At 33.4% G+C, this 14,465-nt stretch overlaps 2 long non-coding RNA genes across 2 annotated transcripts in view; one reads left to right on the top strand and one right to left on the bottom strand.

Moving 5' to 3' along the window:
• The window catches only part of LOC118190301 (uncharacterized), a 176,591-nt gene that overhangs the window by 78,314 nt on the left and 83,812 nt on the right, over window positions 1-14,465 (top strand). The window lies entirely within an intron of this gene.
• The window catches only part of LOC146997792 (uncharacterized), a 165,191-nt gene continuing 153,606 nt past the window's right edge, over window positions 2,881-14,465 (bottom strand). The window contains exon 4 of the long non-coding RNA XR_015040853.1: window positions 2,881-3,900. This is a non-coding gene — a long non-coding RNA (uncharacterized LOC146997792). The remainder of the gene's footprint in view (window positions 3,901-14,465) is intronic.

Genomic DNA, 14,465 nt, shown 5'->3' with positions numbered 1-14,465 from the left:
TCTGTAAGTTTAATGATACTTTCCCGATGCAGTGACATGTTTTTCCTTGCGCCGCTATAATTTCCGTATTTCTGGTTTTAAAGAGTCGTATCCTATAAAAATTCTTTTTGAAGAACTTTTCACTCATGAAATTTCCTTCTGCTCCTGTATCGATGAGGGCTTCTACTGGTACATCGCCAACCAGGACTTGTATAATTGGTAGCTGTGAGTTTTTTACGATGACTGTATTTAGATGTCTATTTGAGGGTTTTTCTAAAACTTCCGGGGTCTGGACCCTCCCTTTCACAGGCCCCTCTAGTCGTTTAAAGCTTTCCTTTCAATCTGTGTCTTCTGGGTACGCGGATGCTTATTTTCAAATTTTCTTTTTGGACCTTGACCTTCGAGTTTCGATGCGTTAGCTTGATAGTTCTTTCCCCCATATGAGCGATTTCCATTTCTGGTTTCCTCCTTCCTTCTGGTACTTTGAGAATATGTTTCCCCTCTCGCTCTTTCCGCTATTCTGCGATTTTGAAATTTCACCGCCAATTCGAAAAGTTCCTGCAATGTGGTTGGGTTTCTAATTTCGAAGTAGTCTTGAACAGCGGGTAACAATTTTGGTAATATTATTTCAATAATCTCCGCATCGGGTTTCTTGCCATACAGCATATCCGTTAGCTTGATTTTTCGTAAAATAAAGTCCGTCAATTGTGCTGTATCCCGTTGATAGAAACTATATAGCTCGGCTTCCAGCCGTGCGCGATCTTTCACTATGGGGAAGGCCTTTACTAACGATTTTTTGAAATTTTCAAATGTATACGTCGGGCTTCCAAATTCACCTAGAAGAAATTTGCCTATATTTTTCCACCATAGCGCGGCCTGTCCTCTTAGTGCTGATGTGGCAATAGCAACTTTTTGTCTTTCAGGCACAGGATAGAGCTGAAAGTGGTTTTCTATACCTTCTAAAAATACGGACACCGAATTTTTTCCGTCGAAATAGACGTTTGGCTTGATTGATGCTCTCAAAGTCTGGACCAGGTATCCAAATCCTTCTAACTGCGTTGTCATTTCTTGGTGTTGTCCAGCGGCTTCCATCCAGTTTTCGGCCATTTCAGTTCGATAAGTGTTCGGGCGCTAATATAACGTTGCGCGCCTCTAACTTGCACGCAACCAAGAGGTGACTGTGAAAGCTTGTATAAACCACAGAGTCTTATAAAGGGTTTAAGTCCCTTTTTATTCAACGTAATAAATTACAATGGCGTCCTCTTGACGCTTACAGACTGTGCCCACTAGGCAGTCAAAATAAAAATAATAACCTGAAAAAGAAAGTAAAGACAAGATTCTAACTACGAGGCTCTCTAAAATAACTAACTCACCGCGTTTTACAATACGGCTGCTAATTCAGCAGACTTGAAGCTCACTGGAACAATTTCCACTAATTCCCGCCAAGCACATAGGCCGCAACGCGGGTTCTTCAATTCTCGATAACTACCTCCGCGCTCGCTAAGTAAGAATAACTCTCTCACCGAACTCGTTTCCTTCTATTTAAATCATACTACTTCCGCTGATAATTTGAATGCTTGCGCGTTCTACTCACATTTACATATTCTGGCATTGGCAGTTCCAGGGGAAAGTAAGGCTTGACAGGAAAGATAGTTTAAACTTAAAATAAATGTTAGTTAAAATAAATATAAACCCTACACTATCTTAATAAATGTCGATTGAATATAAGTAGAATATTTAGTAATAAAAATATTTCGAAGGACTTTTCTATCTTTATAAACATTTTATTCATTTCTTAAGAATATCTTTAAAATCAAAACAGCGATAAAGGGAAATCGATATTTCAAGATTTAACACAAATGAAAGCTAACGCGGATGGCTAAGTTCTGTCCTGAAAATTCATATGGTATTTGGCCCATTTGAAGGAAATGTTAGTAACCTAAACCCGTTCAAATTGCAAATGTCTTTTTTTTATTTTTTTAATTGACGCTTCCATTAATCTTTTCAAAATTTTGAATTAAAATTTTTAACGATTTTTCAGATTAGGATTCGGAAACTCATATAAAAAAGGATTCTTTTCAGTACGTAATTAAAAGAATTCAAGTACATAATTAAAATTATTTTAATTACGTACTTTATTTACAGAATTTCATTTAACTCCCTTAATAATATGAAGGTTCTCTAAGAAGAATTTCTTAAATTTGCTTCTTATTAAATGCAGATTTCAAATTTTGCTTCAATTTACCTCTTTTAATTTTCGTTTCCTTAAAGAAAAATTAGAGATCATTTTAGGATTCATAGCCGAGAGAATCTGGGATTCGTTTCATGTCTACTTTTGACATTACTAAGGAATTCTCTTCTAATTCATACACACTTCTCTGAATGGGAAATTTTCACATCTAAGTAGTATTTGAAGGAGAAAATTCCACTTATCTGCCAATATTATCTCCAAGTTACTGTGATCACTACGACGAAAATTTTTTGGTTTATATACATTTTCTAAGGTTGTAAGGTCTGTATGAGATTCAATTCAAGAGACTTAGCTATCTGCTTTATTCGCTGGGTGCTTTCTTCCGCAAGAAATTTAGCGGCTAACTTTGCTCGATGTAGACGTTCGTTATCTTTTTTTAAAAGAAAGCTAGGTTCCACATTTATCTCTAAAAGCGATTATGTAAGTTTTAATATTTTTGCTTTAATTTGGTATTGAGGGCAGACATATATCGCCTGATACTAGAGACTAGAACAATAAATACATATACGACTTTTTTACTAAGAATTAAAAAATAAATTAAAAAACCAAATGTTGCTTTTTTTCCCGTGATAGCTATATTAATTAAAAATAAAGTAAATGTTCACATACTTAGAGAAGCACATTTATTGCAGTGCAAATTGCTTAGTTTGTTAAAAAATTATTTATCATTTATGTGGAAGATACAGATGCCATTATTAATTACAAATTTAATTTCCCCCAAAATTCTTGAATTATCGCACAATTTTTACAAAACTATGTTAATTTTGAAAGGATAGACTTGTTCTTATTGGAAGAAGAGAGAATATTTACGGCTTTGCTCGGCCTCTTTTGCTTCATTTTCAGTAAATGCAGTTGAAATACGGAAGTTAAATTAAAGACCTTATGCTTCGAAGAATGAAAATTTGTTATCAGCAAAGCTATGTGAAAGATGATTAAAAAATTGCATATTTTCTGTTGTGACTAAGGCTTCGATTCAGGCGAGCCCGGGTTCAGTACTTCTCCCATTTTCATTGAAACCATAAACCAAATAAGATGAACACTGGTATTTTAAATTATTATTTAAGTACGTGTCATTCATTTAACCTAATTTATTCTTTTTTATATTTCTACATATTATTTAATTTTAATTATAATATTTTAATTATTCATATTTACAACTTTAAGTAAATAGATTTCCAACTAAGCCCTGGCTATGGAAATATTTGCCAAGTCTTGCAGATGATAAATGCATGATGGCATAACGAACCGTAACGGTTCAAAACGTTTAGAAAATTTCTACTTAAAATAAGTTCTAACAACATCCGACGAACTCATGAAAGCACATAATTACCATTCATGAATTAAATTGCAAGTCTGAAACTGTCAATACACTTGAGATTCGTAGTTCTTAATTTGAAAAGGAAATGCTCGTTGGGTGTTTCATCTTTCAGATTTCAGAACATCATCTTCCTTGTAAACTTGTTCATTAAGAGCGGATTTCCCCGCGTAGCAATGACCCGTATACCTTTCATGTTCTTTTAATGTTAGTTCAATATTCATGCTTGTCACACTCTGACGTAAATGTTCACGCTTCTTCCATATGGGATATCCAGGATGTGCATGACAGACGTGGTATAACGAGCCTCGAAAATAATTTTTTCGCTTTGGCTCTGCATTTCATCTGCTCACACCTGAAATGCATAAAAATATACTAATCATACTTCAGTTTGTGCTTTTGATTTTAAAATAATAATGTACATTTCCTGTTTAGAGAAATTTCACAATGAAAAGAAGTGATAAACAGAGGGTGTTCACACATTTTTGCAACAATTTTGCAAAGATTTATATATAAACAAACCTTAGAATTTTTTTTTCTAATATGTTCAGTCTGAATGTATGTTCTGTTTTATTGAACTTCCTATTGCATCTTGATCTGCAAGGTAGAAGTCCTTTTCTCAAAATATCAAGGTTGATTTTATTCTGCTCTTCCTTCGCAATCTTCCAGAGTCCATCCAATGTTTTGAGATGCAGCTTATAAAGAGTCCGTTTCCAGCAGCTTATAAGCTATGATGCAGCTTATAAAGTCCAAATTCACAGTAATCCATAGCAGACACATCAGGGTACTTGGGTGAGATATATTTAAAGAGAATAGTTTCAATTCTGGTTTATTTCTCATTTTTTCAAAAAATAGTACAGTAGATTTAGAGGTATGACTTGGAGCCTTATCCTGATGGAACTTAACACAGTGAAGATTATAGATGGAATTACTTCTTCAAAAATAGGTGTTGAAACATATTTATGATAGTAATCCGAATTTATTTTGACATTTTTCTACTTTCCTTATTTTAAGTTTTCCATTATAAGAGAATGCAATAATAACCATAAAATATTCCTTGTTTTCTCTGAACCAATACAGTAAGTCTTTTTCTCCTCTTTTCGGTAGTAAATCGATCTTTTTCTCTTGCAGTCAGATAAGGATATCCAAAATTCATCAATTGTAGCTGTATATTTCCACTTTTCCCGTGCCAAATAATTTTCATACAGCAGTCTGCACATATTCTTAAGGTAAGAAACATGTTTCGGTGTTAGGCCATGGTTAGCTTTAAATCAGATTTTATAACTTTGTTCACAGTTCCTACAGAAAGATTTTGCAATAGCTCATTGGGAAGCTGGATTTTCCTATTAAACATGAGAGGCTATTTTAAATTTAATAAGAGCTGTAGATACCTTTGTTGAGCATGCATTTTTTGCCTTTTTCCCAATTTCCCAATAAGATGTAAACGTTGACCTTTCTTTTCTTTCATAGTAATTATGTCATTTATTTTACGTGTAGAAATACTAAAACCATGCTTTTCACATCTTTTTTTTAATAATAGAATAGGAGTATTTCTCTTCGGACAGCGCAAAAATATAGCCTTTGATTTATTGTTTACTATTCAGCTATATTTTAAAGAAAGAATATTTTTAATGCTGCAGACCATAACTAAACCTTATTTCAGTTTGATGACAGTCACGTTTGCACTTTAAATTAATAATTAAATTCATAGAGAAAATCCAAATCTTTACAAAAATGTGTAAACACCCTCTGTAGTTCTGTAAAATAGTTATCGAATTTTCTTCTCAGTGTCGATTTCTGCTCTTTTGGAAGCATATTATTCGTTGAAAATTACAATAAACCCTTGAGGTGACCGTTTACGTGTAGAAATATTATACTCTCCGTACCCGATTTACAAAACTGGAAAATTAAGAAAAATTTCTATTTGAGGGACTCTACTTTTTTTTAATAAAGTATACGTCACTGGTACAAATTATGTAAAGTATTTGATTGAATATTAGTCAGTTTTAGAAGTGGTTACCTAAGGGAGATGGTCGCCACTATAGGATTTATTGCATTTTGAATACAAAACCTAACAGTATAAGTTGACTAATCAGTATAATCATTAATATGCTGAAAAATTTATAAAAAGAATATAATTGAGTTTTAGACTCTGTCATACTGTCAATGATGTTGCTAGCTATTTAAAGAGAATCTATCTTTTCCCTACCGCTGTTTTTATCCCTGAGTTAGTCAATCATAGCTATTACTTTTGCATAAGCTGTGATTTATTTTCCTAAAGTGTAAATTTCTTCCTGAAAATTTTCTTAATTGAAGAGATCAGGATGAAACGTAGCCAAAAACAACATGCTAGTTTTAATAAGCTTCTATTTTGTTATTGCTTAGGTTTTAATCATGTGTTCCCCAAATTCTTATATTAATGCTTTTGTTGCTATAAAGAGAGGAAAATCACTTCAATAAAGAGAGGAAGTAATCATTTGTGCACCACATAGAATTACATAAGACTTACAGAGGTAAGTAAAAAAAATTCTGTAAAACAACACACACAAAAATAAATTAAAAAAAAAATAAAATAAAGTTACAAATTCAAAAATGAAAAGTAATAAATAAATATAACAGAAAGAAAGAGAATGCCAATTTATCTTGAATAAACGCAGGAAAAAGGGGGGACTTAACAGAGTTCGTTATTTTTCTGTCTTTTGAAAATATATTACCACAAAAATTATGAGGGTTATGATGCTGACAGCTGATCAGCATACTATCATAAAAACGGCTTCAAAAGTTATTTGTTTGCACATGCTCCGTTATAACTTGTGTGGCTTGTTTGACGCTTTGTGCGGCTTCCCTCTTTATACTTAGAACTACTACGTCAGAATATTTTACTTCGAATTCTTTTACATACCATAAGAAGCTTTCATGAACACGAAATAAAACATAGCAATGAAAGTTAGCTTATTTTTATTTATAAGAGCCATGAAAAAATTTAAATTTCTTATGACCTACCGAAATAGTTAACAGCCTGTGTAAGTTAGCTATGAGGATAGGTGAAAGCCAACTAATCCTTCCTCTTATAGAGCCGACGCAACTCGAGCTTCTCCGAGTCTCGTGAAAACACGACTATACTCGAATGTTGCGTGAGTTAAAAAAATAAATAAAATCTGAATGGTTTCAGATTGTAAATTACGTCCAAAGGGGCGTTTTTTTAACATTTTGTGTGTTACCTTTATTTATTAAATACCATGTTCTTTGTACTTAAACCATAAAATTCAGTTCAATAGCAATATCGCAAAAAAATTTTAAAATGAGCATATCTTTAGAATTTCCGATACAGAGACTCACGCGCTGGAGATAAAAATGTTTTTTCTGTTCAACGTTGCCATTGCTCGCTTTGAACTCCTTGAGTTTGTTAGCCAAACATTTGTTACAAAATATGGAAGTTTTTCAAAATATGAAATCGATCATAAAACAAATTCCAAATTTCATATTTGATCTTCCACATGCCCATATTCGTAGGAGGATTACGTCATTTAAAATTTGATGGCTCTATGTACTGTTGTTTTATCACAATGCGAGAAACATACATACATTCATGCAGATTCTTCATTATTTAATTTCTTTAAATATAATACAGGGCGATAATATTTGATGGCAACAGTTTTAAAAGTAATTCGCCGTTTATAGTTTTCAACGCAAAATGCCAAAACAAAATTAATAGTCCTTTAGGGCAAATTGCCCCTTGGAACTAAAAAAAAAAGTAAAATGATGTTTGTTTTGACGCTTTTGAGTCTTAAGTAAAAATGTATTTCAAAGTGTTTATACCTAAAATACTCAGGGACTAACCGAATCCTTCTAGTCTATTTACGGCGCGCCTCTAGTAATCAAGAATAAAATCAAGTCTACGGTAAGCGAAAATATCGAACCTCGAACCTCGGACTCTATGTAGTAGTCACAAATGGAAGCTTGCTGAACGCTATCTGTTGTTAATGACAATGCGAGTCTGCAGTCTAATGTTCTTAAATTTTGAATAAATAAATAAATAAACAAATATTTGCTTCTATTTTTCTAATTTTATATTTTTAAAACCTATAACTGAAAAAAAAAAAAAAAAAAAAAAAAAAAAAAAAAAAAAAAGACGTACTTTAAACACTGTAAAAGAATTTAGAGATCCCTCATAGAATGGAGATTCGAAGTACAAGCCCCGTTTGCGATTGCGCAAAGGAGATCCTGTTACCTTCCTAAGGCGATCTCTGAAAGCAACCAGTATTTTTGAGAACATAAAATAAACACAGATTGAACATCACCTCTCTGATAGGACTATCTTCGCAGAAGTCCAAAAAGAAATAAAACACCTTGAGCGGTCGTCTTACAAAAGCCTTTTTATGTTGTGCTACGAGCTGGTACTTGCGATACCTGGAGAAACTGAAGACTACTGAAATATTTATGATCCTTTTAAACTTTTTAAAAGAGCAAGAAAGATATTAATATAAGAATTTGGGGAACAAATGATTAGAACTACTAATAAGCAATAACAAAATAGAAGCTTGTTAAAACCAGCATATTGTTACTGGCTACGTTTCATCGTGATCTCCTTAATCAAGCCTTCCTTTATGAAAAAAAATCACAGTTCATGTAAAGTAATAGCTATGAATAGCTAATTCAAGGTGAAAAAAAACTATTCAAATTCTATTAAAAAATTCCTATTCCCTATCGCTAATAGGGAATAGGAATAGATTCCCTATCGTGCTACTAGCGATAGGTAATAGGACAGATTCTCTTTAAAATGCTAACAGCATCACTGACAGACTGATAGAGCACAGTCTAAATTTTAGTTAGAATGCAGGATTTTGAACTGAATCAATAAATTAACAGACTGAAGGCTGCAAACATAGTTGTCTAAAGCAATTTTTTTGTCGAAAACTTGCAGAATGTCACCAACGGGAGATAAAATTACCAGTCAAGAGAATTTCCGTCCATATCTAAGATTCTAATTTAGTTATCAGAATTCAAACGTCTATCAGTTCAGAATTACATGGTCTACAATATCATATACGATGACGCACTTACAGACACAATAGGCGTTTACAAGATCGTTTAAACAAAAGTACACTGTAAAAGTTTACACACAATGCACAAAATAAACAAATAAGTAAATAAAAATACACAATACTATAAAACAACGAAAACACAAAACGTGCAGTCAAATAAACACGAATATTTACATATATTTACTACAAAACATGTCGCTCTATTAGTATGAGTTGGGACAGATATGTTTAACTACCTTAACGTACCAAAATAAATTTTATGCAACTGTTTAGTTTCTCATTGTTGTTTTACAACACAAGTAAGGTTATTTCTGAAACGGTTTAATAATCTCCTGCTTTTCGCCGTTCTGCTTCTGACTTTTATCATTTATAACCAAAACCCGTGCAGAATGTTAAAAAATTAATTACAGGCTTTATAACCGTAAGTACTGATCCTAGATGTATTCTTTCTGTTATAAAGTCTCCCAAGATGAAGAATATTCTGAAAGCAGTTTTAGCATTGGCAATAGGAGAGTATTGTAAACATAAAATATAGCTTTTTATTTTTTCTTGTTAAAACACTAATTCCAAGTAACGATACGTTCAGTATACTTTCGCTAAGTTAAATGTAATGCCATTCCGTACATATGCATGTAAAATTTGAAGAGATATACTTAGTTTAGCATTTTCATGGAATCAGCCACAAATGTTATAGGTTTGGTTCATTTGATTATGACAAAGTACACAAGGGTTATATGCTTAACGGGAATGATGCCTTCGTGGGGAGCTTTCTAAGAGCTTTGATCTACACTCATGTCCATAAATTAAGGATAATTCGGAGTCACGCGGAAATCGAGCTCTAAAATAAATATATCACCTGTAAAATCACTACACAAATCTTCAAGAATCATATGCAAATTTCAGGAAGTAACCAGATGACACCGATGGTACGTCACAATGACGAGAGTGTAAGAGAGTGATATACAAGGAATACAGGCAAAAAAGTAAAATTGTTCGCAGGCGCTTTATAAGCATTTCAGTGCAATAACAGAATAGTTATGACACAAAGGACGCATTTGGATGATTTTTTACGTGGTAGAATTATCGGCCGTCTGGGATGTGGGCGTACCCAACTGGAAGTACGAGACGAACTTGGAATTGCCCAGAGTGTCATCTCCAGGCTTTGGCAGAGATTCCAAGATGATGGTAATGTGAGTAGACGTTACAGCACAGGTCGCCCCAGAGTTACAACGCCGAATGAGGACCGGTATTTGTCAGTTACTGCCAAAAGAAACAAGCAGAGCACAGCCTCAGACCTGTCTCATCAGCTCTCTTCAGCCACTGGTACGACAATTTCAAGGCAGACCGTGTACAGACGCTTAGGGCAGATTGGTCTATATGCTCGTAGACCTGTCAGATGCTTTCCACGTACTGCAACTCACTGTCGCCTGCCTGCGGTTAGCCTGGAGTAGAGAGCATGCATTGTGGACATCGCAGCAGTGATCTTCTGTGATGTTTTCCGACGAGTCCAGGTTTAGCTTGCAGTCAGATTCTCGCCGAACTTTCATATGGAGAGCTCCAGGTACCCGTTACCACCAAGAAAACATCACTAAATGACACCGTTACGGTGGTGCAGGAGTGCTCGTTCGGGGTGGAATTATTCTGGGTTTCAGAACTGACCTGCATGTTCAAATTGGAACCATGACAAGCCAAATCTATCGGGACGTCATTCTGGAACAACATGTACGCTTGTTTCGGGGCGCCATGGGCGCACAATTTGTGTTTATGGATGACAACGCCCGTCCTCACCGTGCAAACATCGTAAGCGAATGCCTTCAATCGGAGGATATCACCCGTATGGACTGGCCAGCATTCTCACCGGACTTGAATCCAGTAGAGCACGTGTGGGACATGCTTGGCCGACGAATTGCCGCCCGTCAACCTCCTCCTACGTGTCTACCGGAACTTCGGAGAGCATTGCTTTTTGAGTGGTGTAATATCCCCCCAAGATCAGATCGGTAATTTGATACTCAGCATACTTAGGCGTTGTACGGACTGTATTGCATCGTCTAGGAGACATACAATGTATTAACAATCGTACCAACCATGTAATATTGGTTTTTTGTAAATAGGGTTTTTTTTTTTTTTTGTAATTTGCTCCAGGGATTAAAAATCGCTATTTTTTTTAATAATATCAAACATATAGCATCTTTTTTTGCTCTTTACCTTTTGTTTAATAAATAAGCTTCATAAATAAGTCAAATTTGTTTCTATCTCTTCCTTTGCCTGATTTTGCATTATCCTTTATTTATGGACATGAGTGTAAATTACACATGAAGAAAATCGTGAAAAGGAATCTTACAGCTAACCCGTTTGCCCAGTTCGACAACTGTTCAACGACTTTACCACTTAACCATTGGTGGATCACAAATTTAATAATAAATATTGTTTCAGCCAACACACAACTAGTGATTTCTAAAACGAGGATTTTTTTTCGTAGTTCGTACTTGGACTGCATGAAAATTCTTGGTATTGGTATTATTCAATTATGGCAAAGCACACGAAGGCTGTCTGCCTAAAGGGAGGGACGCCTTCGTGGAGAACTTTCTAAGGGAAACTGGCTTGTATACGCATTACACATGGGGAAAACCGCGAAAACGCCCATGCAGCCAGCCCGTCCACGAGATTCGAACCTCGGACCGAACCAGTGTTCAGCGTCTTTACCGCTCGGCCGCTGATGGGCCTGAAAATTGTTGAATTTGAAGTTTACGTTGTTGTAAACCATTTACTAGAGACAGGAAGGAAAATTCTGAATTTCGTGAAAATACAAAAATCCAGGTACTGTAGAGAAAGACCGAACTACTACAGTATGAACATTGTTTCAGTATTCTATTTACAGGGTGATGAATAAATACATTAAGTCACGAAAGTTAAATGAGAATAAATATCATTAGAAGAGAAGAAAGTAAGCTATAAATTGTGTTAAAAAAACAACACCTAGAAGAGAATTTAAATAATGTTGTTGAAATCAAACTCGTATAAAAATAGGTTAGAACCTTTTATTTTGCATTATATAATATTAATATGTTCCGAATTATGAACAATTTAATTGCATAAAGTTTTGAATAAAAACAACTCTCAAATACCATAACATCTGCTTTCAGTGTTATTATCTCACACCATTTTTTCTGCTTTTTGCAGTTTCTCGTAGATAATCTTGTTTTAGACTGCTAATCGTAATTTTTTTTATTGTTCCGCAGTAAAAAAAAATTATCTTTTTTTCGACTGGGCTTGGTTACTCCGCATCCTGGTTAATGGGTTTCTGATTGTATTGCACATATAAAGAAACAATCCCAATGCAGTACCCTATTCTTTGATAAATACATTTGTTTCTAATGCAATAAATTTAGTTTAATCCCCTTTATAAATTCCTAAATTGTTCATATGATACCTACCTTAATATTTTGGTCTCCATTTGTGAAACCTAAAATTTTCACAGTATAATTTAAATCTTTTAAATTTTTAGTGATTAATTCTTTTTGAGGTATCAGATGGCAGTCTGAATCTACAGGTTGCAGTTATTTTATTTTGAATTTGCTTTGATACAAGATTTTTATTTTATGTTTGTGTAAAACTAATAACATTGTCAGAAACTTGGCGGTAACTGAACTAAACACTTAATCTATTTACAGGGCTGCAAATTTACTCAACACAACTCAACACTCAGTATGTCTGGGTTAAAATGAAACTTGAAATGTATCTGTTTTCAAATAGAAAACTTCTAGCAATGTTGGATCTTTCCTTTTTCAGTTTTCCAATTCTCGTTAGTCTTTCATTCTGTCTTCTATTATCTGGACGATGGTTCTGAAGAAAGTTGAAGAATTTTTAAACTTTACATCAGCCCTTAATACACAGAGAAATTCAAACTAAAATATAATGCATATGGCATAATCATAATTTAACTTATATTTTTATTTACAAGTAAAATAAGTTAACTGCAGAAAATATGATATTCACAAATAAGACATTTATAACAGCACAGCCAATTTCATCAAATTATGGTTCTCGGAAATAAAAACTAAACAATCCAGTTAGTATTGCCTCTCCATGGAGAAAAATTTTGAATATGAAGATTTACATTGATTAATTTTGATTAAAAGAAAGTTTACCAATTCAGCATCCTCAATTCATGCTTCGTTAAATACAAAACAAAAAAAAGTGAGAAGAAAAAAAGTTTTTACTGTTGGAAAGATTAAAAAAAAAAGAAAGGAAACTTCTTTTTTCAAGAGCACGGAGTATGAGGGGGAAAAATTCGACCAAAGTTTTGTGGTTTCGTGCTCAAAGAAGAGATCATAAAATGCAATAATACGATAATAACATTTATTTAATTACCGGGATTACATTTTGGATACGCCCAAAATTAAACGTCTCAATTATCCGTGGTTAAACATTTATCTAGTGATTGTGTTCTCGTATTACGATAGCCGTACACCTAATAAAACTCGTGTTCAAAATTTTTTGTCTCTAACCGCAAACAACTGAATAAAAAGAATGCTCTTTTACGTTCTGATAACAGTTTGCGTTTAATTCATTATGACCGCAAAAAATAAAATAACATGAAGCAATGATGATTAAAAAAAACTATTTTTGAAAATAAATAGCTGCAAAAAATGTTTTTCTCAATGGAGTGCACTTCATACAATGTTTTTTTTTTAATTAGTATAATTATGGAAAAACTTTTGTAGAAATTCATGTATTCGCACCTAGATATGTGAAAGTGCCGTTATTAACAAATTCAAAATTAGAAAAAGGGTATTTTTATGGATTGATGCTAATTTATTTAAACTTAAAATTTTTGAGGAGAGTGATTTAAATTAGAGACGTATTGAATCCTAAATTTTCTCGAATACGAATCTTAAAATATTTTTAATATTTTGTACAAAAAAGATAATAAATGAAAACCAATTACTTAATATTAAATATTTTAATTGAAATAAGTTTGAAATCTGCTTTCTGACAAAAAATAAATAAATAAACAAAATCTGAAAGGTTTCAAATTTTAAATTACGTCCAAAAGGGCGTTTTTTTAACGTTTTGTGTGTTACCTTTATGTATACAACGTCATGTTCTTCGCACTTAAACCATAAAAATTCAGTTCAACAGCAATATCGCAAAATAATTTTAAAATGAGCATATCTGTAGAATTTCCTATACACAGTCTCGCGCGCTGGAAAAAAAACTGTTTTTTCCCCTGTACAACGTTGCCATTACTTGCTTTGAAATCCCTGAGTTTGTTAATCAAAAATCAACAAACTCTAAGCTTTGAAAGCGAGCAGTGGAACCATTTCTCGAAATAAAGTATATTTTTATCACCAGCCTGCAAGACTGTTGCCACTCTGAAACGTGAGAGCGAAAATTATCGTTTTCTAAGTTTTTAGTTAATATCTTGGCTGATAAAAGTCGTACGAAGATGAGAACGATCGAAATGGCTGCTCACGAATTTTTGGAATTCGGGGTACCTCTCTCGAAATTCAACTCCCCTCAGCCTCAATTGTATAATCATTAAAAAGTTAGAAATGGAAGTTAGAGAAAGAAATAGATAATTAAAAAAAACTACTGAAGTTAATTTTCTTAATGCCATTTGATAAAATACGTTTGAATAAGAGTAAAAATGATTTATACCTTTTCATACATTTCAAAATTAAAGCTAATAAAGAGGAGGTGGAATATTTCTAGATATAAACATAGATAAATGATAAAGTTCTCTACAGAAAACGTGTGCGTGGTACTCGAACTTGAACTCTACACACCAAATTTGTTCATGAGATTAATTTTTCATAAATCCCATAAATACTCACTTTACGTTGTCATAAATACCATGAAATTATGCTAGTTA

This window comes from Stegodyphus dumicola, chromosome 4 (genome assembly GCF_044657685.1).
Source record: "Stegodyphus dumicola isolate Sdum_Otavi_A_Nest chromosome 4, ASM4465768v1".
Taxonomy (NCBI): domain Eukaryota; kingdom Metazoa; phylum Arthropoda; class Arachnida; order Araneae; family Eresidae; genus Stegodyphus; species Stegodyphus dumicola.
Note: the sequence above shows the minus strand (reverse complement) of the source record. Positions and strands in the feature narration are given on the sequence as shown.